This window comes from Myotis nattereri, assembly GCF_964212035.1.
Source record: "Myotis nattereri genome assembly, chromosome: 1".
Taxonomy (NCBI): Eukaryota; Metazoa; Chordata; class Mammalia; order Chiroptera; family Vespertilionidae; genus Myotis; species Myotis nattereri.
The window spans coordinates 132971238-132987327 of NC_138075.1; the positions used below are offsets into that span (position 1 = coordinate 132971238).

General features: G+C 40.1%; 1 protein-coding gene and 1 pseudogene across 3 annotated transcripts in view; one reads left to right on the top strand and one right to left on the bottom strand.

Moving 5' to 3' along the window:
* ST8SIA6 (ST8 alpha-N-acetyl-neuraminide alpha-2,8-sialyltransferase 6) overlaps positions 1-16090 on the bottom strand; it is a gene marked incomplete at its 5' end in the record, with an annotated part of 154993 nt that overhangs the window by 62049 nt on the left and 76854 nt on the right. The window lies entirely within an intron of this gene.
* On the top strand, positions 944-13032 carry LOC308529266 (adenylate kinase 4, mitochondrial-like; annotated as a pseudogene). The gene is made up of 2 exons: positions 944-1065; positions 12498-13032. The product of its transcript is annotated as an adenylate kinase 4, mitochondrial-like (transcript).

The window sequence follows — 16090 nt, forward strand, 5'->3', positions numbered from 1 at the left end:
CCATTTTACTTTTTGTTTTTACATATAGCATGTATTTTTTTTGTTTCTCTAGTCCTCCATTATATCATTCTTTTGCCTTAAGTGGATATTTCCTAATGTAGCATTTTAATGTCCTTAGTAATTTTAACTGCATTTTTAGTGGTTTTCTCTAAGATTTACCATATACATATAACATTAAAATCAGCTTCCAATTTATACTAGTTTAATTGCACTAATACATAGGTATATTATTCTTATACAGCTCTATTCCATTTTTCCCCCTTTTGTGGACATTTTGTTACATAACATTACATTAATGTTATAAACCCAACTACACATTGTTATAATTATTACTTTACTATTTGTAGTAATTTCCTTAGCCCAATACAGCTTTGCTTTCACCCATCTCCTTTATGTTGTTATTGGCAAATATACTTGTATATTTGAGAAGTGCCTAAAAGGGCCTTGCAAACTACTGTAAGAATTTTGCCTTGTATTTTTAGTGAATTGGGAAGACACTGGAACAGAGGAGTGACCTGATCTATTTTTGAAGGATCCCTTTGTATACTTTATTGAGAATAGTCTCTAAGATAGCAGGGGTAGAAGCCAGGAGATCAATTAAGAGATTTTTGCCACAATTCAGGAGTGGAATAAAGATGGCTTAGACCAGCCTGGAAGTGGTAGAGTTAGTAAGAAACAATCAACTTCAGGATATAATTTGAAGGTAGCTAATGAGATTTTTTTTTTTAATTTTAAAATATGTTTTTATTGATTTTTTTTAGAGAAAGAGGAAGGGAGAGTGAGAGAGAGATAGAAACATCAATGAGAGAGAAACATTGACTGGCTGCTTCCTGCACAACCCCTACTGGGGATCGATCCCGAAACCTGGTCAGGGCACATGAACTGGCAACCTTTGCTGCATGGGATGATGCTCAACTAACTGAGCCACACCAGCTGGGCACCAATGGGATTTAATGGCATGGATAAAGAGAGAAGAGTCAAAGATGACTCCAAACATTTAAGCCTGAGTACTGGAAAAACAGCCTCCCCATTAACTGAAGTGGGAAGTCTACTGGACCTCATAGTGTAAGGGGACGTCCAGGAGGTGCTGGGAGATGTGTTAGGTTTGAGATTCCTTACAGGTGTTGACTGGGCAGAGGTATACACAAATCTAGGAAGTGGTTCAGGCGGGAAACGTAAATTTGGGAATCATAGTATGTAGGTGGTGTTTAAATCCATAAAACTAAATGAGGTCTTGAGAATGGAGAGAAGACTAAATGAGACCTGAGGACTGAGTTCTGGGACACTCTGGTGTCGAAAATGAGGGGTGACGAGGCAGAATCTGCAGAGATGAATGAGAAGAAGTGAATGTGTTTTAAACAACTGAATCTTTTTGGACACTGTGAGCTGCTAAAAGGTAGAGATACTTTCTTTATCATTGTGTCCCTTACACAGGAGTTCTCATCTCCTTTCTCAACCATGTGTACTTTGAAAAAGCTCCCAGTGAGTCTGATGCACACCTCCAGGTTGAGAATAACTGTCCCTGTGGTTTTCAGAGTGTTGGGCACATAGAAGTGGCTGTGTGTTTCTGAAATTGAAATTGAATATATGATTAGCACATAAAAACACCCAAAGGATTCAGATATTACTTTTGAACTATGACAATCATTAACCATCAGCCAATATCTTATCAAGAGAAGCCACACTGATCCCCAAGTTTCAATTAGAGTAACTGCTGTGCAAACTAATGCTACCTAAATATACTTGCATTACAAAAGCTTAATACCAGGTAAGTAACAAAAAGTGAGAAAAGTGTATAGTATTTTTGGAGATGGATCACTTTTGAGTAGCTTCACATCATAAGGTCAAATGCTTTTCTCATCTTTGTGACTTGCAATTCTGCTCGTTAAGAGTGATACCACCGAGTAAAAAGAATTGTTAGAATTTCATCCAAATCCTGGCTCTGCCATTTGTAACTTGTGGGATTAGAATAATGAAATCTACTCTGAAGAAATATTATAAGGACTATAGATGCATTTAAATTATCTCACGTACAAATGGTAACTGTTATTATCACTATTGATAATTTGGTAATAATTATTATAATAATGTAAAGAATTATGAATTGAATAGTTCTTTAGTTATCCGTGGCTATGTAATAAGTGAACTGCAAAATTTAGTGGCTGAAACCAACAATAACATTTATTATTGCACAGTTTCTGTAGGTCAGGAATTCACAAGCAGCTTAGCTGTGGTTCTGGCCCAGCAGCTCTCATTAGGATGCAAAGCCGAGATGTTGGTCAGGGCCAAAGGATCTGCTTCCAAGGAGATTCGCTCACATGGCTGACAAGCTGGTGCTAGCTGTTGGCAAGAGACCTTAGATCCTTGCCATGTGGACCTCTCCATGTCTTCATGACATGGTAACTGGCTTCTCTCAGAACAAGCAATCCAAGAGATGGCAAGGCAAATTCTCTTATAACCTGGTCTTAACCATCATACATCATTATTTCATATCGGTTACACAGTGCAGCCCTTCAGTGAGGTAGGGGGAAAGCATGTGAATAACAGAAGAGGATCACTGGGAGTCTTCTTTAAAGTTTGGCTACCACGGTAGTAAATAAACTATACCTTTAACATTACCTCCTATACTATTTGAAAGTATGGAGCAAAAGTAAAATTTGCTTTCTTTCTCTGTACCACTTCTAAAATTGCAAATAATTCTAGTCATTTCTTAATGACATTAAATGTGTGATTATTTTTATTGTCATTCTCTTCCTGTTAAAGGTTTCTTTCAAATGACTAGTTATTTGAACAAGCATGAGGAAGCCTTATAATGTGGATACCTAATTGACATTGTAGTATAGCTAGAAAGTCAATGTATTAATTTTCCCGAGGGAAAATGAAGTTTTATTTCCACTGATAAACAGTTATAATAATATAAAACACGATCTCAATCTTGCAGCATGGTAAAAAATAATATTAAGCAACTCTAATCAAATATTAAGAAATTCAGATTAGGATTATGCTGATTATCTTCCCACATCAGCAACCACACACACACACACACACACACACACACAAATGCATTAGAACAATTTAAGAGACTATTCATTCAAGTTCTTAAATTGTATGGTTGTTTGATTCTTGTGTATTTTGAGGTACAGAGTGATGGTTAAACCACTTTTTAATAGATTTGGCATAATTTTTATTTAGCATAAAATGTAAAAAAAAGCTTCAGAGATTTCTATCATAGCTTTGATAATAGCTCATCTTTCCCAACTTAAAATTTTATATCAGCAAACACAGCCACTGCTTTGGTTACCAAGGGAAATTTCCTGAGACAGTATAAATGTAGCATGTTGGTATGAATGGCTGTTTTGTGTTAATGTCTTCTTTCTTTTTTAAAAAAGGTATTTTATTGTTGAAAGTATTACATATGTCCCCTTCTCCCCCCAGCCCCATTGACCCCTTTTGGCCCATCTCTGCCCCCCACCCCAGGCCTTCACCACTTTATTGTCTGTGTCAATGCGTTATGTATATCTATAGTAATAAAAGTATAATATGCTAATTAGACTGGACAGCAGAACGACCTTCCGAACGTCCTTCCGGACGACCTTCCGGATGAAGCTGGGGCTGTGAGGGCGAGCCCCTTGCACTAATTTTGTGCATCAGGCCTCTAATATACATATAAGTTCATTGGTTGATCTCCTACCACCAACCCACCCTCCCCCACCTTCCCTCTGAGATTCCACAGTCTGTTCCATGCTTCCATGTCTCTGGATCTATTTTTGTCCATCAGTTTATTTTGTTTATTAGATTCTACATATGAGTGAGATCATGTGATACTTGTCATTCTCTGACTGGATTATTTTGCTTTGCATAATACTCTACAGGTCCCTCCATGCTGTCTCAAAGGGTAAGAAATTCTTCCTTTTTTTTTTTTACCGCTGCATAGTATTCCATGGTGTGATGTACCAGTTTTTTATCCACTCACCTACTGATGGGCACTTGGGCTGTTTCCAGATCTTAGCTATTGTAAATTCCACTGCTATGAACATAGGGGTGCATTCATTATTTCTGGTTGGTGTTTTGGTATTCTTAGGATATATTTCTAGAAGTGGGACTACTGGGTCAAACGGCAGTTCTATTTTTAATTTTTTGAGGAAACTATCTACTGTTTTCCATAATGACTGCACCAGTCTGCATTCCCACCAGCAATGCACTAAGGTTCCCTTTTTTCCACATCCTTGCCAGCACTTGTCATTTGTTGATTTGTTGATGGTAGCCATTCTGACAGGTGTGAGGTGATACCTCATTGTTGTTTTAATTTGCATTTCTCTGATGATTAGTGACTTTGAGCATTTTTCATGTCTCTTTGACATCTATCTGTACGTCCTCTCTGAAGAAGTGTCTATTTAGGTCCTTTACTCATTTTTTTAAAAAAATATATTTTATTGATATTTTACAGAGAGGAAAGGAGAGGGATAGAGCGTTAGAAACATCGATGAGAGAGAAACATTGATCAGCTGCCTCCTGCACACTCCCTACTGGGGATGTGCCCGCAATCAAGGTAGAAGGCCTTGACCAGAATCGAATCTGGGACCCTTGAGTCCACAGGCTGATGCTCTATCCACTGAGCCAAACCGGTTAGGGCCTTTGCTAATTTTAAAGTTAGATTCTTTATCTTCCTTTAGTTAAGTTGTATTATTTCTTTATATATTTTAGGTATTACTCTTTATCAGACGTATCATTGGCAAATATGTTCTTCCATACAGTGGGCTCCTGTTTAATTTTGTTGGTGGTTTTGTTTACTGTGCAGAAGGTTTATATTTTGATGTAGTCCCATTTGTTTATTTTTTCTTTTGTTTCCCTTTCCCTGGTAGATGTATTGGTGAACATATTGCTACCAAGAAATGTCTGGGATTTTGCTGACTATGGTTTCTTCTAGGGCAAGGGTGGGCAACCTTTTTGTGAGTGCGTGCCAAAACCAGCAAAATCTCTGACTCAAAATTCTTCTGCGTGCCAACCCAAATTTTTTGAGAACATGTTACTCTTACTTGATATCTCTTAAGGTATATGTATGTGAAGAGCCTTGAAGAAATAATAAAATTCATTCGAGCGACAAAAACACAGTAGATGATGATGAAAAATACATTCATTTTTTTAATGTATACATGTACACTGATAGTCTGACAGAAAACTTTATGACTCCATTTGATATTATCAGTGGGACTTCTGCTGCTGCATCACTGATGACAGAGATTTTACATCAGGTTTATATTTTATGACCTTCAGAGATATGCACGAGCTACTACTTTCATCTATCAGGCTACTCCTATTACGAGACTTAACAAAATTCATCACTGAGAACAAAGATTCACAAGCTTATGTGGATGAAAACATGGAGAGTAATGCTGTTGCAAAGTTTTTTAAACAGAAAAAATTTTCTGGAATGTCATTCCAAGTCCTCAATAGTTCGTTCTCGACACTTCTCTCTGGTACTGTCCCGAATCACTTTTTTTCAATGTTTTCCAAGTCAACTCTAAGGTCAATGAATTTCTGCTTCCAAATTGAGCTACTCTGAAATTCAATCAACTGCATTTCAAAGTCAGCCATGTCTATCCATGAAAACATTTGTAAGTTTAGTTCTTCAAGTTTCATGCTGTCTGGAAACCTCATGAATTTTGCTGTCTCTTCCAGTTCTCTGAATTTTGCAAATCTTGAGAAGAATTGCTCAATAGTTGACTCAATGATGTTTAAAAACATCTTTTGAAGGCTTTGACAATCTGTTCTGTCATCTTCTGGGAGGTCTTTGATGTGCCTCTTGAGGTTTGGGAAATATCTAAATCCCTCACCATCCACATCTCCCTTAAAGACTTCCAGTTTCTTTTCAAAAGTCTGTATGTAACCAAACATAACATCAAGTGTCTTGCCAGTTCCTTGTAATTTAACATTTAAGTCATTCAAATGTTCACAAAAATTGTAAATGGAAGATTATAAGAGAGGATTTCGCGTGCCAGCAAAAGTTACTGGCGTGCCATGTTTGGCACCCATGCCAGGGGTTGCCCACCCCTGTTCTAGGGTTTTTAGAGTTTCATGACTTCCATTTAAGTCTTTTATACATTGTGAGTTTATTTTTGTATATGGTATAAGTTGGTAGTCTACTTTCATATTTCTTTTTTTTAAAAAAAATATATTTTATTGATTTTTTACAGAGAGGAAGGGAGAGAGATAGTTAGAAACATCGATGAGAGAGAAACATCGATCAGCTGCCTCCTGCACATCTCCTACTGGGGATATGCCCGCAACCCAGGTACATGCCCTTGACCGGAATCGAACCTGGGACCTTTCAGTCCGCAGACCGACGCTCTATCCACTGAGCCAAACCGGTTTCGGCAACTTTCATATTTCTTAATGTATCTGTCCAATTTTACCAATACCATTTATTGAAGACTATCTTGACTTTATTGTATGCTCTTGCCTCCTTTGTAAAATATTATTGGGCATAAAGGCTTGAGCTATTTTTTTGGCATCTCTGTTCTGTTCCGTTGATCTATATGCCTGTTCTTGTGCCAATACCAGGCTGTTTTATTATATTGGCTTTGTAGTATTACTTGAAATCTAGTATTGTAATCCTTCCAACTTTGTTCTTCCCAAGACTGCAGCAGCTATTCAGAGGTTTTTGTTTGATTTTGGTTCCATATAAATTTTTGGAGTATTTGTCCTAGATCTGTGAAATATGCCATTGGCATTTTAATAGGGATTGCATTGAATCTATAGATTGCTTTCGGTAGTATGGAAATCTTAATGATGTTAAGTCTACAAATCCATGAATGTGGTATATTCTTCCATTGGTTTATATCTTCCCCTATCCCTTTTCTAACATCCTATAGTTTTCCGAGTACATCTTTTACTTTCTTTATTAAGTTTATTCCCAAGTATCTTTATTTTTGTTGCAATGGTAAATGGGATTATTCATTTAGTTTCTCTTTCTGAGAGTTCATTATTGGTGTATAAAAATGCCATCAATTTCCAGAATTAATTTTGTATCCTGCTACATTGCTGAATCCATTTATTAAATCTAGTAGCTTATTGATGGAGTCTTTAGGGTTTTCTATGTACAATATCATGTCATCTGTGAATAATGACAGTTTTATTTTCTCCTTTCCAAATTGGATGCCTTTTATATTTTCCTTTTGTCTGATAACTGTGGCTAAGACTTCCACTACTATGTTGAATGAGAGTGATGAAAGTTCCTATTCTTAGGGAAAATGGTTTTAGTTTTTGCCCAAAGAGTATGATATTGGCTCTAAGTTTGTCATATATGGTCTTTATTATGTTGAGGTATGATCCTTCTATTCCCATTTTGATGAAAGTTTTTATCAAAAATGGGTGTTGGATTTTGTCAAATGCTTTTTCTGTGTTTATTAATATGATCACATTTTTGTCTTTTAATTTGTTTATATGATGTATCACATTTATTGACTTGTGAATATTATACCAGCCTTGTATCCCTGGGATAAATCCCATTTGGTCAAGGTGTATGATCTTTTTAACAGATTGCTATATCCAATTTGCTAATATTTTGTTGAGGACTTCAGCATCTATGTTCATCAGGGATATTGGCCTGTAATTCTTTTTGTTGTGTCTTTGGTTTTGGAACTAGGGTAATGCTGGCCTCATAAAAAGAGGTTGGAAGTGTTCATTCCTCTTCAGTGTTCTGGAATAGTTTTAAGAGTATTGATATTAGTTCTTCTTTGAATATTTGGTAAAACTTCCCTGTGAAGCCATCCAGGGCTTTTGTTTGCTGGGAGTCTTTTGATTACTGCTTCAATGTCATCAGTTGTTATTGGCCTATTCAGGTTTCCTGATTCTTCCTGATTTAGTTTTGGAAGATTATATTTTTCTGAAAATTTGTCCATTTCATCCACATTGTCCAGCTTGTTGGCATATAGCTGTTCATAGTATTTTTTTTTTTACAATATTTTGTATTCTGTGGTATCAGTTGTCACTTCAATGCTTCTGTATCTGATTTTATTTATTTGGGCCCTTTCTCTTTATTTCTTGATGAGTCTTGCTAAGGGTTCATCAATCTTATTTATCTTTTCAAAGAACCAGTTCTAGATTTCATTGATCTTTTGTTTTGTTATTGTTGTTGTTTTTTAGTCTCTATGTCATTTATTTCTGCTCTGATCTTTATTTCCTTCCTTCTACTTACTCTGGGCTTTTTTTGTCATTCTCTTTTTGATTCTTTTAGTTGTAGAGTTAAATAGTTAATTATTAATTTTTCTTGTTTTTTGAGGTAGGCATGTAGTGCTATGAACTTCCCTCTCAGGACTTCTCTTGTTGTGTCCTATAGATTTTGGGTTGTTGTGTATTCATTTTCATTTGTTTCTAGGAAGATTTTAATTTCTTTCTTGATCTCATTGGTAACCCATTCATTGTTTAATAACATGCTATTTACCCTCCATGTGTTTGAATGTTTTGAGTGTTTTTAATGTAGTTTGTTTCTAATTTCATTCCATTGTGATCTCAGAAGATGCTTGATATATTTTCAATCTTCTTGAACTTGTAGAGACTTTTGTGTTCTAACATGTGGTCTATCTCTGAGAATGAACCATGTGCATTTGAGAAGAATGTGTGTATTCTGCAGCTTTGGGGTGAAATATTCTGTAAATATCAATTAAATCCATCTGATCCACTGTGTCATTTAGAGTTACTGTTTCCTTGTTGATTTTTGATCTGGAAGATCTATCCAGTGGAGGCTATGGGGTGTTAAAGTCCCCAACTATGACTGTATTGCTCTCTATCTCTCCATTAAAGTCCTCCAGAAGTGTTTTTATATATTTAGGTGCTCCTCTACTGGGTGCACATATGTTTACCAGGCTTATATCAACTTGTTGGATCAATCTCTGTAGTATTATGCTGTGGCCTTTATTGCCTCCTGTGATGGCCTTCATTTTAAAGTATATTTTGTCAGATATGAGTGTTACTACCCCAGCTTTATTTTGTTTCCATTTGCATGGAAAATATTTTCCATTCCTTCACTCTCATCCTGTGTAAGTTTTTTGTTCTAAGGTGGCTCCCTTGTAGACAGCATACAATTGAGGTGTGTTTTTATTTCCATTCAGCTACCCTATGTCTTTTGATAGGAGCATTTATTCCATTTACATTTAAGATTATTATGGACTAAAGGCCTAGTGCACAACATTTGTGCACTGGGGCAGGGAGGTGTCCCTCAGCCTGGTCTATGCCCTCTTGCAGTCCAAGACCCCTTGGGAGATGTCTGACTGCTGGCTTAGGCCTGCTTCCCCCGGGGAGCAGGCCTAAGCCAGCAGGCAGACATCCCCAGAAGGGTCCTTAGCACTGCTGTGGGGGCGAGAGAGGCTCCTGCCATTGTTGCTTCGCTTGCCAGCTATGAGTCCAACTTCTGGCTGAGCAGCGATCCTCCTGTGGGAGCACACTGACCACCAGGGGGAAGCTCCTGCAATTGAGTGTCTGCCCACTGGTGGTCAGTGCACATCATAGCAACCGGTCAGTCTGCCATTTGGTCAATTTGCATATTAGCCTTTTACTATATGAGATAGCTATTTATTTATACCTATGTTTCTCACTCTGTATTTCTTCTCATTACAGCAGTCCCTTTTGCATTTCTTGCAGTGCTGGTTTGCTGGTGATAAACTATTTTTGCCTGTTTTTGTCTGGGAAGCTCTTTATTTCACCATCCATTTTGAATGATATCTTTGCTGGATATAGTAATCTTAGTTTCAGATCCTTGCTTTTCATTACCTTGAATTCTTCATGCCATTCCTTCTGGCCTATAAAGTTTCTGATGGAAAATCAACTGACAGCCTTATGGGAACTCCTTTGTAGATAACATATTGCTTTTCTCTTGCTGCCTTTAAGATTCTCTCTTTTTCTTTAATTGTTGGCATTTTAATTATGATGTGTCTAGGTGGGCCTGTTTGGGTTCTTCTTGCTTGGGAATCTCTGTGCCTCCTGAACTTGTGGAGCTTTTACCTTCATTAGGTCAGGTAAGTTTTCTGCTATTATTTCTTCAAACACATTCTCTATCCCTTGCTCATTTTCTGCACTTTCTGGCTATCCTATGATGCAAATATTGTTACATTTCATGTTGTCCCACAGCTCCCTTACACTGTCCTCCTGTTTTTTTTAACTGTTTTTCCTTTTTGGTTCTCTGATTGAGTGTTTTTTTTTTTTCTACTTTGTCTTCTAATTCACTGATCCAATCCTTGGCTTCCCATAATCTGCTGTTCATTCCTTCAAATGTGTTCTCGACTAGTGCTATGTCATTCTTCATTTCCAACTGGTAATTTTTCACAGTTTCTATATCTTTTCTCATACTGTTGAGCATCCTTATAATCATTATTCTGAACTCAATATCTGATACATTACTTATATCATTTAGCTCTTCTTCTGGAGAATTCTCTGTTCTTTAATTTAGGGCTTGTTTTTTGATTTCCCATTTTGGCTGCCTGTTTGGGTTTGTGTCTATGTTTTAGCTAGATCTTCTAATGACTCCCAGTCTCTAGTGCAGGATGTCAGGTGCTGTTTGTGACTGCCCCAGAGTACTGTTTGGAGCTATCAGCAATCCACAGCTTGTGGCTCTCTCTGCTGGGGCTGGGTACCTTTGAAAAGGACCAAGAAATGCATCAAGGTCTGTTTTTCCTAGCCCTTGATCCAGAAGTAGATCAAGTAAAGACTTAGAGCCTCTAGATATCCAGATCTGCCTATAGTCTTATTGTTATTATCAGCCTTAATAACCCTCAGGCTATCAACCAAAGCAAGGTATAGACTCCACAGGGCGGGGTGAGAGTTTTTACAATAGGGTGGGGTAATTGCTCCCTCCTTCCCCCCAGGGAAACCCTGCCTAGATGGTAAAGTCTGCTGGAGAAAGATGTCCTCTGCAATGTGAGGGAATGACTCAGCACAGGGAACCAGAGTGTCTGCCTTCTGAGCTCTAAACCCAGAGCCCCCAACTCTAGATTCTCCTCACACAGCTCTAGTCCACTCTGCCCTGCTGGAGCCCAAAGTGGGTGACTACACATGAAATTTCATGTGTTGCCCCTTTAAGAGGTTGCCTGCATTTCCAGTCATCTCTTCCTGGCAGTCAGCAACCCTGCTGATTTTTTGCAGCCAGAGGCTATGCAGGCAACTCTCTCAGTTCCAGTGCCTTGGACTGGGGAGCTCAGCTTGAGGTTTAGATCCCAGAGTTCTCAGTGGTAACCCCCACAGCTGAGATATACCTCCAGCACTTTAGCTGTTGCCTTTGGGAGCCCTGCCAGCCCTTTTGTATCTCCACCTTTTTTACCAGTCTCTATGCAGTCTCCACTCTCCATTTGGTTATCAGGGTTCTTTCCATCTAGTCTTCAGTTGATTATTCGGGATGGTTTTCGGTATTTTAGCTGTAATTCCAGTTTGGTCCTAGGATAGTGTCAGTGTAGCTTTCACTTAATCCACCACCATTTCAGAACTCTAACATCTTCTTTCTGACCTCTATACCAAGGACAGGAAGAAATGCTAGATTTGAAACTCTTAAAAGCTGACCAAAAAAAAAAAAAGTTAAAGGGTAAGAGGTGAGAAGACAAAGTATGAGTATCCTTTCAGAAACAATAAAACTAACATAGATTTAAAGTTGAGTAGAAACAAGTCATATATCATTCTATGTCTGGAAAATCTTGTATATAACCAAAAATTGTTTTTCCTGACAGACGGACAAGCTGAAACTTAGGAATACCTGCTTTGTCAGCAGGCTGTCAAGTGCCATGCTCACATCTGGGTTTTCTGAAGTTTTGCTATAATTTATACCTTTTCTTTTCAAGCTGTAATTCGGGTCATGTTGTACTCTCCAAGATAATAAATAGTAAAGAGCATGTAGGGCCAGTTTTCCATTCACTTTGCCTTTCACCCTGCAAAAGGGTGCCTTCTAACTACCATCTTTATGGTACCCCATTAGCATGTCCCCTTTTAGAAAATTCTATTGTTCTAGGTCATTTGAAATGCTACTACATGAAATAGGTCATCAAGCATACACACTGCATAATGTATGGCTCAAGCCACACCTAGCCTATGCAAGGGTAGTGTTCCAAATTATGAAAATTTGGATCTTATCAAAAAGCTATCTGAATGCAAATGAACCTTTCATGCCTTAACAATTGCACAGGAAGCTGTAGGACTGTAGCTTGCACTCAGTTTCTTAGAAATCTCTAAATCTCTCCTGTCACTGGAGACATTATTTTAACTACCCTCGTATTTAGAAGATATGAGAGAGTTATAAGTGTCAACAGCTGGACCCTGAAATCCTAGAATCACTTGGCTATAAGTGCCTGAACACAGGGGCGGCCCCACGTGAGTAGAGGTGTCTGGAGCAGGGGCAGCAGAAACGAAGTTCCCGGGTTTTCTCCAAGGTTGCTATCTGCTTGCCCGAGTGGCTGCCCCTCTCCTCAGGGAGGCAATGGCTTCCAAACTCCCTCATGTGTTAATCCTCGGGCTGCCAGGTTTGGACAGGGGCACCAAAACTTTGGCCTCCAGCATCTCTCCAGCGGCCACTACTTGTGGGAGAACACCAAAGCCCGGCTATGTGATCACACGCCTGGAGAACAGGCAGGATCAGCACTGCCTACTAGATGGTTTTCCTAGCACATTAGTTCAGGCCGAAGCCCTAGCCAGAATCTGTGACCTGGAGCTAGTGATCACTCTGAACATTCCGTTTGAAACACTCAAAGAACATCTCAGCCAACGTTGGATTCACCCTCCTAGCTGAAGGGTATATAACCTGTACTTCAATCCAACTCTTGTACCTGGGTTGGATGATGTCACTATTGAACTGTTGGTCCAGCAGGAGGATGATGAACTGGAAGCAGTTGCTCCCAGGCTAAGACAGTACAAGGATGTGCAAAGCCCTCTTGAACTGTACAAGAACGGAGGAGTGCTCCACCAATTTTCTGAATGGAGACTAACACCATCTGGCCCTAGGTTTACATGCTTTTCTCAAATAAGAGCACCTTTATTCAGCCCAAAGAAGCATATTGAGCTGGCCCAGTGAAAGAAAGAGGAAGACATGGTTGGTTGTTCTTCCAATTGTATGTGTAGTGTGGTGCCATGTCCCAATTAGAAGCTAGCTGAGATAGCTTGCAGTGTCTTGTCTAGTTTAAATGGTGAACTGATCTGAAAACTAATGAGTCAAAGGAGTTCATGAAGAGGCTCCTCTCTGCCTTTCGAAAAAAGGGGCAGCTGCACATATTGAAGATGCCTCTGCACAGGCGTCAAGCCCTTCACAAGAAAATGAGGACAGGCTGGATTTCAAACAGTGTATAACGGCCAGTGATGGCGAACCTATGACACGCGTGTCAGAGGTGACACGCGAACTCATTTTTTTGGTTGATTTTTCTTTGTTAAATGGCATTTAATTATATAAAATAAATATAAAAAATATGTCTTTGTTTTACTATGGTTACAAATATCAAAAAATTTCTATATGTGACACAGCACCAGAGTTAAGTTAGGGTTTTTCTAAATGCTGACACGCCGAGCTCAAAAGGTTCGTCATCACTGGTATAACCCAAGCTCTAGTGGATTTTTTACCGTCATGTTGTTGCCATAGTGGTAGCCTTTTTACCCATGATGGTGGTGGTCTCTAGTTCTCCCGCCCCCTAAGGGCTGTTGAACCTTAGCACCAGTAGGCCTAAGAATGCCAAGGAATGTAGCCCAGGATTTGTCCCATGTTCTCTGTTATGTGCCCCCTGTAGACAATGAGGTTGAAACCAATTACTCACAATGGTCACTTCTCTGACTTTGAGCAACTGTATCCACAATTTGTTTTGTTAGAGCAACATCTCCCTTTCTGCATTTATGCTCCGTAGAATCTCTCCTTTTCAGACATCCTGGAATGAAAGGATTTGGCTTCTCCTCTTTTTATTAGACTGTGTTTTTTACATCTGTTTCCTTCCCTCCCTTTCTCCCTATAGATACTTATGGCTTTTATGCCTCTGAACTTCCTTTCTCAGAGCTCAGAGCTAGGGGGTGATGTCAGATCACTTCATGCACCAGGAACTGAGCTCTTAGAGGGTCTACTTAAACTGCTGGTCTTACTATCATGGGTGTTCCTTTCTTTTTTTGTGTGGAAAAATAAAAATCTCATGGTCTTTTGTAAATCCTCAAAAAGTAAGAAAAATTCACCTACATAAATGTTAAAAGATCATATCTTATGTATAAACTAGAGGCCCGGTGCACAGATTTGTACACCAGTGGGGTCCCTCAGCCTGGCCTGCGCCCTTTCCCAATCCAGGACCCCTCAAGGGATGTAGTAGTGTGCAAAGCGGCAGGTGGCCAGCGACGAGCCCAAGCCTAGGCCAGGCGCCACACTGCTGCTGCTCATCCCGGCCCTGCTGCACCTGCTGCTGCTGCTCAGCCCGGCCCCGCTGCACCTGCTGCTGCTCAGTAGGGCTGCCTTGGAGGCAGGAAAGGCTCACACCGAAGCAGCTGCACTCGCCAGCATGAGCCCTCATCTGGCTCACATCAGTCAGCTGAGCAGCAATCCCACTGTGTGAGCGCACAGATCACCAGGGGGCAGCTCCTGCATGGAGCATCTGCCCCTTGGTGGTCAGTGAACGTCATAGCAACTGGTCATCTAGTTATTTAGGGTTTTATATATATAGATGTAAAAAGACCATGTGGAGAAACCAAGATGGCGGCATAGGTTAACGCCGGAGATTGCTGCCTCAAACAACCACTTCAAAAAACAACTAAAAGATGGAACGGACATCATCAAGAACCACAGGAAGGCTGGCTGAGTGGAAATTCTACAACTAGGAGGAAAGAGAATATCATACCCAGACTTAGAGGAGGCGCAGTGCTGAAGTGAAATACTCAGGTGCGGAGTGCACGCAGAGCCGGCTGGAGGCGGAGGCCGTGGTTGTTGTTTTCAATTGGGAGGGAGTTTCAGACTCTGAGCTTCAGATCCAGGTGAGTCTCTGGGGATCCAGACTCAAACGGGAGAAGCGGGACTGTCTGGCTTCGGTTGGAAATCGAAGGCAGCTTTCTCTCCGAGGTTTGCAGCAGTTGCTGGGACTCTGTGAGGCAGAGCCCCTAGGGACAGAACTGAGAGCAGCCATAACTGCTCACTCCGGCCGCCCTGTAGATCCCTGGGGGACACGCCCCGCCCAAGCCCTGCGCAGAGCCATTTGTCCGATAGCCTCAGGCAAATGCTAGATTAGCACCGCCCTAGAGATCCAGCACAGAAGCTCTCCCACTGCAGACACAGCAGACTCTCATAGCCAGTTAGCCTAGAGGTCAAATCACCCCCGGTATTGCTGACAACAATCAAGGCTTAACTACAACAAGACTGCGCACAAAGACCACTAGGGGGTGCACCAAGAAAGCATAAAAAATGCGGAGACAAAGAAACAGGACAAAACTGTCAATGGAGGATATTGAGTTCAGAACCACACTTTTAAGGTCTCTTAAGAACTGTCTAGAAGCCGTCAATAAATGTAGTGAGATCCTCAAGAAATCTAATGAGACCCTTGATGTTATGATAAAGAACCAACTAGAAATTAAGCATACACGGACTGAAATAATGAATACTATACAGACTCCCAACAGCAGACCAGAGGAGCGCAAGAATCAAGGCAAAGATTGGAAATGCGAAGAAGCAAAAAACACCCAACCGGAGGGGCGGAATGAAAAAAGAATCCGAAAATACGAAGATAGTGTAAGGAGCCTCTGGGACAGCTTCAAGCGTACCAACATCAGAATTATAGGGGTGCCAGAAGATGAGAGAGAGCAAGATATTGAAAACCTATTTGAAGAAATAATGACAGAAAACTTCCCCCACCTGGTGAAAGAAATGGACTTACAGGTCCGAGAAACGCGGAGAACCCCAAACAAAAGGAATCCAGCCAAAACCGGTTTGGCTCAGTGGATAGAGCATCGGCTTGCGGACTGAAGGGTCCCAGGTTCAATTCCGGTCAAGGGCATGTACCTGGGTTGCGGGCACATCCCCAGTGAAAGATGTGCAGGAGGCAGCTGGTCGATGTTTCTCTCTCATCGATGTTTCTAAATCTCTATCTCTCTCCCTTCCTCTCTGTAA